The sequence below is a fragment of the Falco peregrinus genome, chromosome 4 (genome assembly GCF_023634155.1).
Source record: "Falco peregrinus isolate bFalPer1 chromosome 4, bFalPer1.pri, whole genome shotgun sequence".
Lineage (NCBI taxonomy): Eukaryota > Metazoa > Chordata > Aves > Falconiformes > Falconidae > Falco > Falco peregrinus.
This window is the reverse complement of record NC_073724.1, coordinates 109,889,561-109,907,286: the sequence shown is the minus strand read 5'-3', so window position 1 is coordinate 109,907,286 and position 17,726 is coordinate 109,889,561.

The window sequence follows — 17,726 nt, the reverse complement described above, 5'->3', positions numbered from 1 at the left end:
TTTATTACATGGCCTCTAGGTGTATAAGTCCTCCTTGCCTCATCATCCAGTCGATCTGTTCAGACCCAAAACAGGTTCCACAGACAGGGTTCATTTTGGTTTTACAGAGGAATTTCATACACCTCTTTAGAGCAAACATCTACCGGTACTTGGCAGCCTCCACCCGGCACACATTGGCTTTCTCTTTGGATCTTTCACCAGCAGCAAGATTTTTCCCATGTGAAAAATGCACTTGAAGTCCTAAGTAGAAAAGACTTTTTTGAACGCCTGGACTCACCCCCAGCTCGCTGGAGTGCGGGGTGCCCTCTGCCCCGGGAGCAGCTGGCGGGTCAACCCGGCCGGGCCTGGTGCCGCCCCCGCCGCCCTGCCCCTGCCCCCAGCCGGGCCGGGGGCTGCGGTGGGCGCACCCCGGGCTGTCCCGGCCGCTGCTGCCCCGCCGGGGGAGGGTCCTCACCCCCTGCCCGGCCCCAGCGCGGGGCCCCCCGCGGGGCGCAGCCCCTCAGGCCCAGCCGGCTCCAGCCCCCCCGGGGGCACCGGCCCTGCCCGCAGCCCGGCCCCGGCCCGGGCTCCTCCCCGCGGGGCCACGGGCCCTGCCCGGAGCCGGCTCCAGCGCGGCCCCCGCGGGTCACAGCCCCCCGCGGGCACCCCCTGCCCCGGGCTGCGGGGGGGAGCTGCTCCCCCGCGGGCTCCGTGGGCTGAGGGGCACAGCCTGCCCCGCCGGGGGCTGCCCTGCCCTGCCCTGCCCTGCCCTTCCCCGCGGGCTGCCGGGGAGCCTCTGCTGCGGCGCCCGGAGCCCCCCCGGCCTCCTCCGGCCCGGCCCGGCCCGGCCCGGCCCCGGGGGGCTGCGGGGCTGCTGCTCGCCCCTCCCGGCCCCCCTCGCTCCCGCTGCTGCAGATTTTTTTCCTCCCCTCTCGATAGGCTCCCCCAGAGGCGCTGCCGCAGTCACTGACGAAGCCCAGCTGTGTCCAGCGGTCGGCCAGGCCGATAGCCTGTTGGCATCAGCTCCTCACAGAAGCTTCTCCCCCCGCAGCCTCCCCAGTGCCCAGCCCTGCCAGCAAACCCACTACAGCAGCTCTGGCATCGCCCCGTGCTGGGCGTCTGCCGGTGGGACCAGCTCCGGGGCACCAGAGCCCCCTGGCAGTGCTGTGTTACCATCATGTGCAAAGCCTGTGACCCACGGCTCGCCCCTCCTGACCCCAGCAGAGGTGGCATGGAAGGGCACCGCTGCCCCGGCGCTGGGCACTACCAGCAGCTGGGATAATCCCCTTCGCAATCTCCTTCTCACCCCACCGGCTCCATGTGCCCCCTGTGCCAGCCCATGGAACCACCAGGAAAGCACTTGGTGAAACACCCTCGTTGGACCCCTCCAGTCACTTCTAAACTTTTCCCTCCAGACCAGTAAAGCAAATAGCTCTGTCATTTTCATGTTTGTTTGGGCCTCCAGTTAGCAGTGTGCCACGCAGCTGTAAAGAGAACCATGTGTTGCGGTGGAGGCAGAGCACGTCCCGGCAGGTTTCAAGACACATCCAGGAGATGGTCTAAGGACAGAAAGCCAAAATAAGAGAAGGTGCAGGGCTGGGTCCTTGGACGGTACTAAAGCAACATACGGAGAAGAGGATGAAATGGTTCAGGATACTGCTGTCGTTTATCCGAGCTTTGCAATAATGGTGCTGAAAACCACTGGAGAGAGGTTGATAGCATGTAGAGCTCCTCCTAAATTACTACCAGATGCTAACTTGTGGCAGCAGTAGAGTAGCTATTTGACATCCCATTTGTACCTAGGTCCCAAAGAATTCAGTCTCCCAAGATGCATAAGCCTTAAAGCTCCTTTTTTAAATTATGCCTGTTCCTGTGGATTAGGAGGATTACAAAGCTACGCAAGATGACAGCAGTGAAGAGGCAATAGATGATAGAAGATGAATAGAGAAAGAATCTAGGTAGGAGTCACCCTTAGCCTTGAGGTTGAAGATGGAGCCTAGTTTTCAACCAACCAAGTTACCTACAGGCACTTCCAAGTGACACCTTAATTCGGGGCCTAAGATAAAGCAGGGTCTAATGAGCTTAGATCTGGCTGAGACCTAGTGAAAGAAAGGGAAAGTCAATAGAATAAAAGTCCAAAAGGGGCTGATTTTATACCAAGCAAACGAGCTGTTTCTCATGGCAGCTTCCAGGGCGAGTCTGCAAGATCAGGAAAACAGTTGGGTCAGGCTGGGGAAGCGTGTGGGACCCGATGAGTGGGACACAGACTCAGCAGCGGGGATGGAGAGGAGCTCGCGCAGGTCATAGTGGCTCTGCAGAAACATGGTCTGAGCGTGCCAGCCCAGGAGAGAAGAATGACATCCTCCAGTGCCCTGGCTGGGAAGTACCTAGTAGGTGTCAGCAGTGATAGGATGGAGGACGGGTGCATCAGAAGGCTCAATGAGAGTAGTGCTGGCACTTTCCTCTAGATCATTAGGGTCATGTGGGTATGGACAGGGATGTCTGGGCCGTTGTCGTAGAGCTGATACTGACAAGCACGGGAGTGGAGTCCTTAATGAAGACCTTAACTTCCCATCATGCTGCTAGTAATGATAAGATGTAGCTACTCCTGGACACAACAGTCTGGTTTCTTCACTGAAGTGTCATTAATCCAATAGGAGGGAAGGCTTTTTAGGTTGGCTTTGATAAGAAGTAAGGACATTATAAAGGGATTTCTCATAGAAAATATCTTGGATTGAATGTCCTCATGGTATTTCACTTTAAATTAAAAAGAAGTAGTTAGCTTGCTGCTAACTTTTTCAGAGGGGGAATTTTGAGAAATTAAGGGAATTAATCAGGGAAATCAACTGAACTTACAGCAATCTGGAATGCAATCCCAGACAAGAGAGGAAACCTCTCAGGGGAAAGGCCAAAGCCTTAATTGGATGAAGAATTACCACAAAAAGAATATTAGGAATAACCGCAAGCCTGCAATGGATGGAAAAAGGGATTAACCAGCAAAGAGAGGTTTATGCTAAAGGTCAGGCAGTGCAGGGGTAACAAGAAAATTGCCAAAGTCAAGCTGTGTTAGATCTTGCAAAGGAAATTAGAACAACTAGCAAAATGTTCATGAGTCATAAACGAAAAAAGAAGAAAGAAATGTGGCTTCTGCATGCCCAGGGTGTGGCAGGGTCTAAAGATACTAGAACTACATCCCTCAAATGAGGTGGCTGTTTGGTGTCAGGCTTTGGGAAGGAAGAGGATGCTGAACCTCAGGCCAAACTGAAGATGGATGTGCATCAAGGGTATGGAAACAACCACATCTAAAGGAGAAAGAAATCTCAAAGAGCTGGGTGCAGGCAAATTGGAGGAACTGGACCAGGTCCACCCCAGAGGCAGGGAAGAAATGGCCATAGAATTGCAAGTTCAGCAGCAAGTATTTGAAATTAATCTATGGTGGTTTAGAAACGGTGCTGGAAAATAGTAATTTAAGAAAGTCAAGAAAGATGCCCTGGGCAACTACAGCTTCGCTTGTTTATGGTAGGTCTGCCAAACAAAATTCTTGCCAGAGAATTCTGCAAGCTGTCCTGAATAACTGATTTTCTAGGCAAAGGAGAGGCATTCAGTCATATTTTTCTGGACTTTAGCACTTTTTTTTATTGCATTCCATGTGAAATTATTAGTTAAAATGGGGAAGACAATACCTGGTGGAAGGAAACTGTGAGATGGGTAGCAAATTAATTAAGGGAGATACAAGATACCAGTGCTCTGTCTCAGTAAGGGTTTTCTTAGGCTTCAGGGAGATAACTCCTGGCAATCCTCAAAGATCAGTCTTCAGGATCATTTAATATTTCTGCCAGTGCCAGTGGCACAAATAATATGCTCATGAATTTGTTGTAACATAAACATGTAATAGTTTTCACTTGTTAAAAAAAAAAAAAGGATTTGACTGTCATTTTAGAGGAACTGAACAACCCTGTGGAGTGGAATAGTAGAAATGAGATGAAATTAATAAGGACAAAACACCTGGATTCATGGATAATGGCAATGTGCGCTAGTAGGCATATGTATATATATATATATGTGTGTATATGTATGTGTATGTGTATGTGTATGTGTATGTGTATGTGTATATATATATATGTTGAGCCATCAGCACAGTGGTGTCCTGGAAAACCCAAGTACCCTCACAGGAGTATCAAGCACCTAACAGCAGCCTCCTGGTTTTGGAGGAGACAGCCATGAAGCGGGGAAACATGGCACAGCCACATTCGAGAGAAAATTAGTTTAAACTGGCAAGTGAAGCAATGCAGAGCACACCAACAGAGAGGAGAAAGCAGTGGCTTAGCATCTCCGGATTGCAGGAAAGGGGCTGGATGGATGCTCTTGCCTGCTGTCAGAGTGTGACTGGGGAAGGTTGGAGAGATGCTGAATTACCAGACTGCCCTCGGGATGCTGTGCTGCATCTTCAGTTTCATTTCCTTTGGCGCCCCATATGCCACCCCAGCCAGCTCCAGGAGGGTCGGAAGTAATCTCCTTCAAGGATGGATCTGTCCCCATCAGCAAAGCATCTGTGTGTCCCCAAGCTTATTTTGCCATGTGTATGTTACATAGCAGGAACAGAAGCCCAGAGATGCTGAATCAAGTTGCACATGAAATCTGAGATTGCACGAGCTTGAAGCATACCCCCAGCTACCACCTTACACCACACCGGACCCCAAGGTTTCTGCTGTGCTTCTTGTGTGGCTGAGCTGCCCAAGCTGTTGCAATGACACTGGGGGATGCACCATGCCTGGACTGTGTGGTGACTGGCTCAGCCCCAGGAAATCTTGGTAACAGGAGCTGCTTCCCTGCCACTGCTCTCCATGGGGAAGCTGTCAGGAGCATCCCCTGCTGCAGCAACTGGGATTTAATTTGTCTCTTTTCATCTCGTTTCCAGTAGGAAGGGTCAGGAGGAACCTCTGGGATTTGCTGCTCTTAGAGAAAACACCATGGGAGAACATTTTATCCCAGCTGTAAATACCCTGTCTCCCTCCTGGGACCATCCTGGCCAGGACATCCCCATGCTCAGCAGGTGACCTGGCAGTGAACAAGTGAGAGTGGATCCGCAGCAGGGAACCCACATGATGGAAACCAGCCCTAAATGGATGGAAACCACCAAACAGCTGCTTAAAGGGAATTTCTTTTTCCTCCCTACTTTGAAGCAAGAACGTTTTGAACAACCACACCTTGGGGTGCCCACTTCCACCCTCCCTGGCTGGACACTACCACAGCGGTCAACAGGTCCCAGGGTGGTGGAGCAGGAGATGGTGCCCTGAAGGTCTGGTGCTTTCCCAGACTCCTTCCAGAAAGCTCTGAGGGAATTTGGGCAAAACGTGCTGCAAACCAGAAATCCCAGGAAAGCTGCGCATTGGCACAATGACTTCTGATCCAACCTCAGGAAGCCTGAGCCTGCTGAGTGCTCAGGAGGTGAGAGGGAGACTCACGTGTGAGCCGCATCCTTTTAATCACGAGTAATAACCTCAGCCTCAGAAAGAAAAGTGCTTAAAGTTCAACAGTCAACAGGAAAATGATTAAAAATGAAAGCTTATGAGGTCAAAGTCCACCCCCCCAATCACTGGGCACTCTTCATCGAAAAATAACTTCTTATGAAACAATTTCTTAATTGTTAATTATTATTTGCCAGCTCACCATGGCCTGGATGCAGAGCCCACGAGAAGTCACCTCTCCCACCACATACCTGGAGCACTGAGCTACAGGTTTTGATGAGCTCCCTGAAACATGAAATAGCAACGAAAACCAAGAGCACAGTGAAACAACTCAACGGGGTCACCCAGAAACCAAAGCCATGAGTCACTCCTGCACAGCTCAGCCCACCCAAAGACACATTCTGCCAGAAACCACTGACTTCCGTGTTGTGCAGTGATGGTCGTGACCTGGTGAGCAGGAACCTCACCGAGCAGCACCATCCCTGGAGACTGGCAGCACATCACACAGACTGAGCATTGGTGACACGCCGCACTGTCCATCTGCCCTGGACACACTGACACAGATGTATTTTTTCCAGGAAAAAGGATTCCTTAGTGATGCTGTAGGCCTCTTCCCACAAGATCCCTGCCAAGAAAAGCAGTTGTTTAAGCAAGAGGAGAGGATGAGCTCTGCTGTGACCCTGGTCCCTTCACCCCAGGCTGCTGCATCCTGGGGCTTGCAGAGGTGCCCTCTAGGTGATGCTGCTTTTGAATTGCATACTGCTGCATCCCTAACCAAAAAGGGTTGTGTGAGGCTCCCTAAAGCTATAAAAAATAGTTGTAGCAATAACAGTAATAGCAACAATAACGATAATAATATCAGCCCTTCTCACATATCCACCAGCAAACCTATCTGTTTGTCGAAGCTCGCTTATTTTCAACCAGGAGATGTTGCTATAGGCAACATGGCAACGCGATCTGCTGTCTGGCAGAGCAGAATTGAAAAGGGAGTTGCAAATGTGTCATGGTATGTGACATTTCCACAGCAAAAATCCACCCAAGGATCACTGAGCACTTCCACAAGGTAAAGGGACATACTTCTGTGACACCCTGAAGAGGCAGCTGCCTGCCATCCCCCAGGAGGGAGGTGCTCAGAGCCAGACCCTTAAATCCCTCTGTCTCCCTGGAGGTGCAAAACTGGTCCCAGCTCCTGCTGGCAACATCTACAGGCCTTGGGGCAGCCAGCAAGGCTGGAACCAAGCCCACCACTTAAGTAAGTGGATTTACTCACTGTCCTTGAGACTGGCCCAAAGCACCTCCCCAGCTCTCCAGGGAGCTGGAGCGGGGATCAGCCCTTCAGCCTGTCTTAGGCTGTGGGTAAATCCTTTATTTTAAAATAAAAAGAAACCTTTTATTTTACATTCACAGAGCCATAAAAATAATCCATGCAGAGGAACTGGAGGGTTCTGAGGAGGTCCCAGGTTTCAGACCCTCCTTTTCACTTACGGGCACATCAGCCCTTGGTGTCCCCCGGCCACTGCATGCCAGGCACAGCCTGGGGGACCTTGTCCCACCGAGACCTCCATGCCAGATGCAGGAGGTATCTCTGCCCTGAAGGAACAGGCAGGTAGCTAAGCACCAGCTGGGTGCAGATGTTAAATTAGCCCCACCTGGGATGTTACACCCTAAAAAAAAGTGGGTGAGGGGGTAAGCTCAAACGCTGGACCCCAGTGCCCACAGTACAACATTATCTGGCTGTTGGCCCGCTGCGGTGCAGCGAGCTCCAGCAATCTCTGCCCAGGGTGAATCCACAGCCCAGCTCTGGGCTGCGCATGGCTTGGATGAGTGATCGCTGGGCTAAAAGGTGGCTGGATGGCTGAGCCCGGAGTGGTGGTGAAGGGAGATACATCCAGATGGTGGCCGGTCACAAGTGGTGTTCCCAGGGCTCAGTATCAGGGCATACTTCTGTTTAATGTCTTTATCAACCATCTGGATGAGGGGATCGAGTGCATCCTCTGTAAGGCTGCAGATGATACGAAGCTGGGGGGGAGTGTTGATCTGGTTGAGGGCAGGAGGCTCTGCAGAGGGATCTGGACAGGCTGGACTGATGGGCCGGGATCAATTGTCTGAGGTTCAACCAGGCTCAGTGCTGGGTCCTGCCCGTGGGTCACACCAGCCCCCCGCAGCGCTACAGGCTGGGGCAGGGGGCTGGGAACTGCCTGGTGGGAAAGGGCCTGGGGGTGCTGGCTGACAGCCGGCTGGGCAGGAGCCCCCAGTGTGCCCAGGTGGCCACGGCGGCCAGCAGCGCCCTGGCTGGTGTCAGAAACAGCGTGGCCAGCAGGACAAGGGAAGGGATCGTCCCCCTGTACTGGGCACTGGTGAGGCCGCACCTCGAATGCTGGGTTCAGTTCTGGGCCCCTCACTGCAAGAGGGACACTGAGGTGCTGGAGCGTGTCCAGAGATGGGCAACGGGGCTGGGGAAGGGGCTGGAGCACAAGTCTGATGGGGAGCGGCTGCGGGAACTGGGGGTGCTCAGCCTGGAGAGGAGGGGGCTGAGGGGGGACCTTATCGCTCTCTACAGCTGCCTGACAGGAGGCTGTAGGCAGGTGGGGTCGGTCTCTTCGCCCACATAAGCAACAGAACAAGAAGAAATGGCTTCAAGCTGTGCGAGGGGAGGTTTGGATCAGATATTAGGAAAAATTTCTTCACCGAAAGGTTTGTCAGGCCCTTGAACAGGCTTCCCAGGGAGGTGGCTGAGTCACCATTCCTGGAGGTATTTAAAAGATGTGTAGATGTGGCACTGAGGGACACAGTTCAGTGATGGACTTGGTAGTTCTGGGTTAACGGTTGGACTCGATAAAGGTCTTTTCCAACTTAAATGATTCTATGTCTCCATGATTATTCTAAATATTATTGAAAAATTAGTCTGTGTTACCATGACCCAAAATTTTTCATAAATGCCAGCCAGCAGTTTCAATAGAAGCTGAAAGCTCACTTCTTTTTTGTCTCCTGGAGACAGGTTTTCTTTGACCCTTCTGAATCAGCAGGTTGAAATGCTTTACTTAATGTTTTATTTTCCCTCAAACTTATAAAATAGCTAGAGGCATGCAGAAATGGAGCAGGGCGCTGTAGCCTTGCCTCAGTTGCTTTTGAGTCATTTGCTCAATCATGTTAAAAGGAAAAGAGAAACAAAAGATACTGTTTAAACAAGGCACAGAAATATCTCATGCTGCCCTTCGTTGCTAATGACAGCTGTCCCCTGCCAGATAAACACTGCTCATCAGAGAGGAGTCAAAAATGCAGTGTGTAAATTGAGCATGGCAAGAAAACATGTAGTTTATATTAAAGGAGCTTGTTTTCATTTCTTTCTCTTGGGATCTCCGGCCTTGCCTTGACCCGTCACGCTATGTCTTACAGCCCGTAAGAAGGAAGAGCCCCTTGGGCTGGAACAACAAAGAGGCCGTTGCAAGAGATATCCCTGATGGGCAAGTGAGGTGGTTTTGTCTTCACTGTGATCTCTGCATCATACTGGGGTTGCATTAAAGGATTGCAAAGATGCAGCCAAGGAAGCCCAAGGCTTGCCTTTGGGATCTGAATGCTTCAAAGCAAGGAAGAAAAATTTGGGGGTGTTTTCATAAGCACTGGGTTCCTTCCATGTGCCTGGCATAGAGGAGAAGGGGTGACCCTGTGTTTTCACACTCCATCAAGGAACGAGCAACCTGTGATGGGGCTGTGGTTATGTGGCAGCATGGGGTAACGGCAACCAAACTGCAATACAAGAAACCAACCATTGCTCGAAGTCACATCCGAGATGCAGGGCTCCACTGAACCAGCGCTCTGCTTGGCAGCAGCTCCATGGGCAAGTTCAGGACCTCAAACTGTGAGCATCACGTTTCCTCCTCACTCCCCCACTCCTACTGTGCCTACGATAACACCAGCATGGAAGCACCAGAGGCTGAGGATACATCTGCTATGGGAGATGACAGGTATGAGCTGGAGCCACCATTCCTGCTGCATCTGTCCCGTTCAGTTTATGTGCGTTAATTATTACAGCAAAGCTCTCCCTAGCTTTGGTGTCCAATGCCAATTCATGTGGTATTGCACAAGGCAGCACCTCACTGATGACAAGCAGATACCTGCAGATAACAAGCTTTTCCCTGTTCCCAGCTCACAATAAAAAGGAAGAGAACGCTTAGGAGTATCTTCATACTTTCTAAGCCCCCTGGATATTGCTTTAAAACTACCATTTATATTCTGTCCTACTGAATGTGGGATGAAAAAAATAGTATCTCCACTGCTTTGCGATTCTTGAAAATCTAGGCATCACAGAGGAAAGAAGAGAATTAAAAGCCAGGAGTAGAAAACAAGCCTGGACTCACTCCTCTGCTGGCAGGAGTTGGCTTAGCTGAAGACCCAGTGCTAGTCCCACCATGTCCCTCATGCCCCCACCTTGCTGTCCCCATGTCTCCTCTGTTTCTGCTACATCGGCTAAGAAAACTTGTGGGGATTTTTCAATTTACTGACAAATCTCTTTGCTTAGAAAGAGCAGCTGCTGGGTTAGTCCTGTAATGATGCCATTCGGCATTGACCCATCCCTCTAGAGCCCAGCTTGCCACCTCTGATTTGCAGCTGGTGCTCTCAGACACTCAGTTATTCACTGTCCCTGTGACTGGTGGAGGCGGCTCATCCCACCAGATTCCCTGCACTCAGCAGGAAAAGATGTGGCTGACTCTTAAGATGTTCAGGATATTCTAAAAAAAGTCTTTGGTTTATTGTTATTTCCACTTAGAAAACACATTTCACTAAAAAAAGAATTCCAAGTATTTAGAAACATCTTGGTCTTGCTCTCCCATTTACAGTAGCAAGTACCAAGAATAACTCCACTGCAGCCAGCAGCATAACGCTGGGATAAAACCAGAGCCGTGCCAGTCACAGGATTAATGTCTCAGAGCACTGGTTTCTGAGCATCCTGGGACAGAAACTAGATCTCCAAAAGCTCCCAGCTCCCTTTCAGATGCTTCTTAACTGACCACAATCTCAGATGTTGCTCAGCATTTTTCTGCAGATGTTTAGTGCGTTGGAAAACCTGTTGACAGGCCCCTGAACTGGTTGTCAAAAGAGCAATGATCTGTGCTGAGACTCTGAAACTCATCCTTTGTGGCAGCTGAAACAAGTTCTGCTGAGCTGTCGAGCACAGACAAATGAGCCCATCTGGTCCTAGTTAGTGAGTTATCACCTCTTTGGCTAAGGCGTGTTACAGGGGTGGGAAGAGCTTCTCTCTGTCCACATTACTCCGCTCATCTTTCCTGCTCATCCATCACAATCCTTCTGATCTCTCCTCTTTGCTTAATTTCACCATTTTATTATTTTTTACTTTAACTTTCTGCATCTGCTAGTTCTGCACTGTGTCCGTCTCCAGTTGAGCACAGTCCAAATGCCCTCCAGGCCTTCTGTCAAGTCCCCCCTCGCGTTCCCTTGTACCAAGGCATCCCATGGCATCTCTCAGTTTTCTCGCAACACGCTTGCCCTAGTTCTCAGGTTTGATATTCTTGGCAAGGAGTAACTATTGGGGAAAAAATGGATAAAATTAAATAACAAACCCACTCCAAACCAACAAACGCTGAAGAGGAGCCAGCTAGCCAGGCTGCAGCAGTATGAAAAGGAAAGGCTTGATACATAAATGCTCCCATCTCCTCCATGTTGCTCCAACACATCCTGTCCTACCGTAGGAGTTTGACCTGGAAAACACAAGTCCAGACGGGCTACTGCCACCCAGGCACATCGCAGAGGGTGGCTGGATCCCCCCTGCTGCAATCACTGCCCACCACAGAAGCGCTGCACAGCCGCTGGCTACGCCAACATGCACCTTTCTGCACCAGGGACTATATTTGTGTCATCTCACTTCAGTGCTCCACCCAGACTGGCAGAAGACATCACTGCCCAGGTCTTGCTGCACAACCACAGGTGGCCGATCGCCTCCAGACAGAGGGACCCAGGGGTGTGTAAGCCATGAACGCACCCAAGGGACCAATGCTGAGCACTCCTCACTCTATCCCCTGCCTCAATCAATATTCATTCAGACCTCCCGCATCCCTGCCGTGACCACTGAGGCTATCAGATGCTCCAGGGTGGGTCCTTGCTTTGTTCCCCATGGGTTAGCACTGCAGGGGTAAAGGTGCAGCTCCTTCAGTGGGAACAGAGCTGGGATGCCAGCACCCGGCTGTCCAGTCAGATCCAGGGTTTGGACTGGAAGGGTTTACATGCCTGAGCTGCTTCTGTGGATTCACACAAACCACAGCAGAGCCATAAAACAGAACCCTGCTTTCTTTGCATCACAGAGTAGGGATGAAATTATTGCTTCACCTCTTAGCTTCATGCCTGACTCCGCACATACAACAAGTTCTGCAGCAGAAGTCCATCAAGGAGAAAGAAAACCAGGCCACCATCCTGTGTCAGTGGCTGGAAATAGACTCCGGAGTCCTGATTACCATCCCCTGCCCCAACACCTACATAACACCGTCTTGCTTTTATTCTTCATTGGAACAAATAGCAGAAAGGGGTATTACATAAAGGACTTCAATCTGCTTTTTAAAAAAAATCCTTTAGCTCTGCAATTTTCTAAAATGATTCCTTCTCTCACTGTTTGCACTGAAAGAGAGAATATTCATTTTTTAAAAGCTGGTGTTTGAAAAACAAGCATAAATGAAAAGAGGAGGTGGACATACAACAGCTATAGATTTCAACATCTATGAATAATTTCTAAAGCTCTCAGAAAACATGATTCATTGTTCTTACCATCAGCTTACCTGTGCCTTCAACTGAAATCAATTCAGCCCTAAAAGTTATAAACCGAAAAGATGTTCCAGTGAAGTGTCACCTTCTAAAATAAATCACAAGGTTCACCATCTTTGCTGCACTGCCAAAAACAAGTCTTGCAGTAGGAAATGTGATGAATCCTTACGTTGCTAGCAGGGGTAGGTTTGACTGGGGACGTTGGTTTAACAGGAGTCCTTTAAGAGGCGCAAGTGAAGTTCACTTCATCAGAAGAAAGAAACCCAACAGGAGCCCAACTTCTTCCACTCTTCTGTTGACAACCTCCGTTGCTGCCTGGCTTTGGAGCAGCCTGCAGCTGCAGTACCTCTCCAGAGCAAGGGAGGAGACTGAGACTACCACACACTAGGCTTGAGGACTGGTAAACAGCACGCAGGAGTATCAGCCTTTGCAAACTGGGGTATGAATTAGGCTACATGACTGGTTTTGTTCCAAGTCCATTGTCATCCTGTCCTCAAAGGGACCGTGACATTTTCATGATGTTGGTCTCACCAGAGGGACAAATTCAGCAGTAACATTCACAGAATTCTGAATTGCGCTGGTCTCACCATGACACAGCACATCTGGGGCTCCTACCTGGGACGCATGAACACAGGGACGTCTGGGACGCATGCACACTAGAGGAAGGATTCATGGGGATTTCAGTCAGGATAGACTTTTCTTTCAGAGAGTTAATGTATCTTGCAGAGAATGTCCAAAAGTTTAGTGCTAGGATTCAACCATCCACCCAGGCGGTGGCGAACCACGTGATGCTTCAGCAAAGCACACCCTCCACGCACCTCACCAATCCCAACGACTCGTGTGCCACCAAGTCCAACCAGGCCATCCCAAAGGACAGAGATCAACCCCAGGGAGCCCCATCTGAAAGCAAGCAGACCGACTGGCACATCTATCCTCCACCCTTACCCAGCTCAAACTTACAATTTGCTCTCCCAGTGCAGGAAAAATAACCCTTTTTCACTGGAGGAAGACCAGTTGCTTGAAATCCCATCCACTGGAAATAACTTAGTTAAAAAAAAATTAAAAAATGGCCCAACTTCTTAACATGAGTATTTCCAGGAAAAAAGCTGGAAGGAGGGGCAGATCATCACTCAGCCCTCAAATATAATTTTTTGTGGGACTGAATAGTCTGTCTCTTCCTGCCTTTCACCCAAACTTCTAAGCATTTAGGCTGTTCAGAACACAGCCTGCTTTACAGCCTCACTTTCCATAAAACCTATCATAACAGAACCCCACTGTAATCCAGAAGATTATATTATAGTACAATTTAGAAATCATCTTTTCCTATTCTGATGCTACTGATTTCAATGGAGAGCAATCAGACTTCTCTGTTTCATTTTTTCACCTCCTGTACAGTGCTGCTTCCCTCTACCATTTCTTAGGCTTGGTGGCAAGTTGGGATTTGGAGATGTAGTTTGCTTAGATCTACATGACACTTCCTTCCTGTTAGAGCTGCACCGGGCACATTAGAATTCCAAGCAATTTTGTGCTTGTTCCCCACTTGAAAGATCAAATTTTGGTAAGATCAGTGATGTTAAGTTTCTGTTCCCGAACAGCTGGTCAGATGCTACAAAAGGGGAAAATCCCCATACTACATAGACACTTCTATCACATCCCTTAGGTATATTCCAGCTCTCTGAACTAAGGCAATTTAAAACCTAGACATAATCGCTATTTCATTTTCTATCTTATTTCCCTGCCAGTCACAGCATCACAGCCATTCTTCTTCAGTTACATCCCACGATATGCCCACTGGTGACAAGGAAACAAAGTCAAGTCTGAAATTCATAAAAGTGAACCCGTATGATCTCAGCCAAAGCAAGCAAGCAGCACAACGGTAAAATATATCTGTGACTGAACAATGAAAAGAATTGAGTGGTTTTTAAAAATTTAGTTAAAATGAGTGACTTGGACACCAATGGAAATAATATTCTTCTTTCTGCTTATCCCCAATTCAAGAAGAGAGCTCAGAGGAGCTTAGGAAATATGACTTTTTCAAACTTGCCTATTTATGCTCTGCTCAAACTGTACCTTGGGGGACATGAAGTATGGCAATGAGGCTGTATTTGCTTTTATTGCTAAATATAACAATGTCAGTCTGCCTAGGGAAAAAGTAGCTGAACTTACAACAAAACACAGACTTTATTTCTTTGGAAGAAGCATCCCAAAATATTCTTCCTGAATAAGCAAGACAAAGTTTGGCAGGAAGTTTTGTTCTTGACCAACAACTAACTACATTCCATTCTAAAAGTTGACGGGATATATTAGGAGGACTTCCATGGAAGGGAACATTTCTGTGAGCATTTTCTTTCCCTCCCCCTGAATCTGTACTGCACAGTACTAGGCACAGAGAAAGAAATAAAATCAGAGAAGCCCCTACATATGATTCTGACGTTCCTTAGAGAATTAAGGCTTCAGGCTCCAACTGGCCATGATTGCAGATAGGAATAAACACTTGAACCTGAAGCACTTTCTGAGCATCAGCACGTCCCTTCAAGGCTTGAATTCTGCAGATCATCCTTTGAAGTGAAGCACTTCAAGGCAACATCGGCCATCCATTTGATGGTTTGACCCTGCGTTCACATCTCTTCTCCAACATGAAAGAGTCGAAGGTATTTGTAGTTGCAGGAAAAAGCAGAGAGAAATTTCAGCAGCTCAATGGGAACCGGTATGTCCATGGCTGAAAGGAGGCACCAGGCTGTCACCACAGCAGGCACCAGCTGGGCTGCCCGGGAGGCACTCAAAGGTAAACAGGCAAAGTACCAAGTCACCTCTGCCCCGGAATTTTATTTCAAACAGAATCCAAGTTAACAGAGGAACTGGAACTCACCAAAAAGGGAGTACTTTTAAAAATAATAATAATAAAAAAATCTCCTTCCAGGCATTCACAGGATGCCTATGTGGTACCTATGACTATGTGAAATCCTGAAAAATGCAGACAGTAATTTTGCTGGTTGCAATATGAAACCTTTAATATTCAGTCATCTACTTGAGGAAGACAAATAGATGCTAAACATTTTAAAAACCTGTATACACACAGCACAATTATTTCCAGCTGCAGGACTACCATTAAGCTTTAATCCTCATACTACTAATCCCTTCAGAATTCTAAAACATATTCAAGAAAAATTTTGGAAGACAAGGCTTTTTTTGAAAAACCTCAGAGGTTTAACTTGTTAGTCCCTATGGAAAATAGATCCTGGTTTTCAGTTCCAATGCTACACCTAAGACAACCATAAACAAGGGGGAAACTGTTCATAAAAGGAGTGACTTTGTTTCAAGCCACCAGTTAACAGTGAGTTCAGGTGTTGCTTACAAAACCCACAGGATTAAACAATCCTGATTGCTAGGAACTGTTTAATATTACATTTCTTGAAGTGACGAGAATGTTAACTTTCTTCCACTTCACCTCCTGGAACAGCTGCCTTACCAGCTCCACTACCTGTGTTGAAAGTTATTTGTCATATTGAAGAGAGGTTCCTAGAGAAAAAACCTATGCTGGGAGCAGAGGTATAGACCACCAGTCTGACTTTTTTGTTTGTTTGCTTGTTAAGAACTCACAGTCACACTGCAGTTTTACAAAAACTAATTATCTGCTTGTCTTTGCCTAGATGAGTACAAGAAGCACAGTAGAAAATTAAACATCGATACAGCATCAATATTGAAAGCACAGGGCTTTTCCCGGAGAAAAAGCAGGGAGCACTTTAGCTTTCCAGTAGTGGTGAAGAAAATTCAGTAGTTAATGATGCAAAACCCACCAAGAGATAGGGCTTGAGATTCCTCAGTTATCATATTGTGTTTGTGTATTGCTGAGTCCTCAGATTGTGGGTCAGCTTACGCTGCAGGAGGCTAAAACACAAAAGCTTTGAGGGGGGAGTTAGAGATAGGATCTGCCAATTCTGTGGTCAAGCTGAACAACAATGCTAACAAAAAACTCAAATAAAGCTGCAGCTCTGAGCTATATAGTCTCTACAGCTCTTTCTCCAGAATCAGGGAGGAAGAGCACTACTGGGAAAAGAAAATGACTGATCATACCTATGCATTATGCAAAAATTTAAGAAAGCGATGTTCCTGCACTGTGGAGAACAACTGCCTGCATATATGAAGATAACCTCATCCAACCCTGGCCACCTGATTTCTTAGATTTCTTAAAAGTATTATTTTCCCCAAGAAGTGTTACATTACTTCAAGAACACAAATGATGGCATTATGCACTTAAGATTTCCATGAAGGCATTGAACTGGCATTTCTGCTATGTCTCTCCTCTCCAGTAAAACTGTATGCTCATTTGCTCACTTTGGCACAGTGATTATACCTTGTAATACTGTGAGACCAATGTATTTTTTTTTGTTGTTGCCATGACAACCATGTTGTTGGGTCAGACCTAAAGCAGCAGCTGGCTTCTCCACTGCCAGACCCTGACAAGTACAGCTCGACTTTTTTTCCCCTTTCTAAATACACTGCCTATATACCAAGGTTTTAGTAGTTTAATTGAAAACAAAGAATTACAAACTACACCCATTTTTCTGCTTCCCAAGAATCACTACTATCACGAGGCAGGTAGCAGAAGTAACACAGACACATATTACTCCAGTAGCTGTAGAAACTCACATGACCTTAAGCACGTTGAAAATCCCACTTCCAAGTAAATACGGGTATTAGCTGCTGGCATTAGTACACTATGCATAGCTTAATAGAAGGGTGGCAAATACAGCTAAAGCTAATGAAAGCTCTTACAAGATACCAGTCATGCCCAAAGAAAATCTAAAACATTGTGCTCCACATTTACTCTCTTAAAAAGCAAGTCAGCTATATTTTCAAATTATGAGCTTGAGATAATAATAATATTACTATGAAACGTGCCTGTAAGAATGAACTAAGCTGCACACAACACAGGCAAGGAGAAGGGCAAGAACTTTACGCAAACATTACTGTGTCCTGCCACTGTAGCCTTCTAGGCAGAGAAGTAACTACTGCATTTTGCAGATGTTAGATTCATGTCCAGCGCATCACTTGGCCAAGATTTCAAATTCAATTGAGATGACAAAAGAGGGGGGGAAAAAATCCCCTCACAGCTGAAATTTTCTACAGTGACTTAATATTCTATACTGCTCTATTAAGTGTTAAAACGGACATTTAAGAAGTAAGCAGTGTACTACGGTATCTTGAGATCACTTGTTTAATAAAAACACTCCCTTGCAAGTTTCTGACAACACTAGTACTACTGAACCATGCACACACAGACTGAACCTCGAGGCCACGTTTGTGACTGAGGGACTGAGCTCTGCAATAGTTTGTTAGGTGGAAAAAAACCCCCTACGGTTCCACAGAGTATTCCCCCCTCAAGGCTCCCCTAAAGCACTACATGGTATTGCTCCAGAAGTGCTGAGCCAAGAGAGCCCCGAAAGCAGGGCTGCTAAGAACTTGGGAGCTACCCCACCAAATGGTAACTTGGTTGACAGTAAGAAG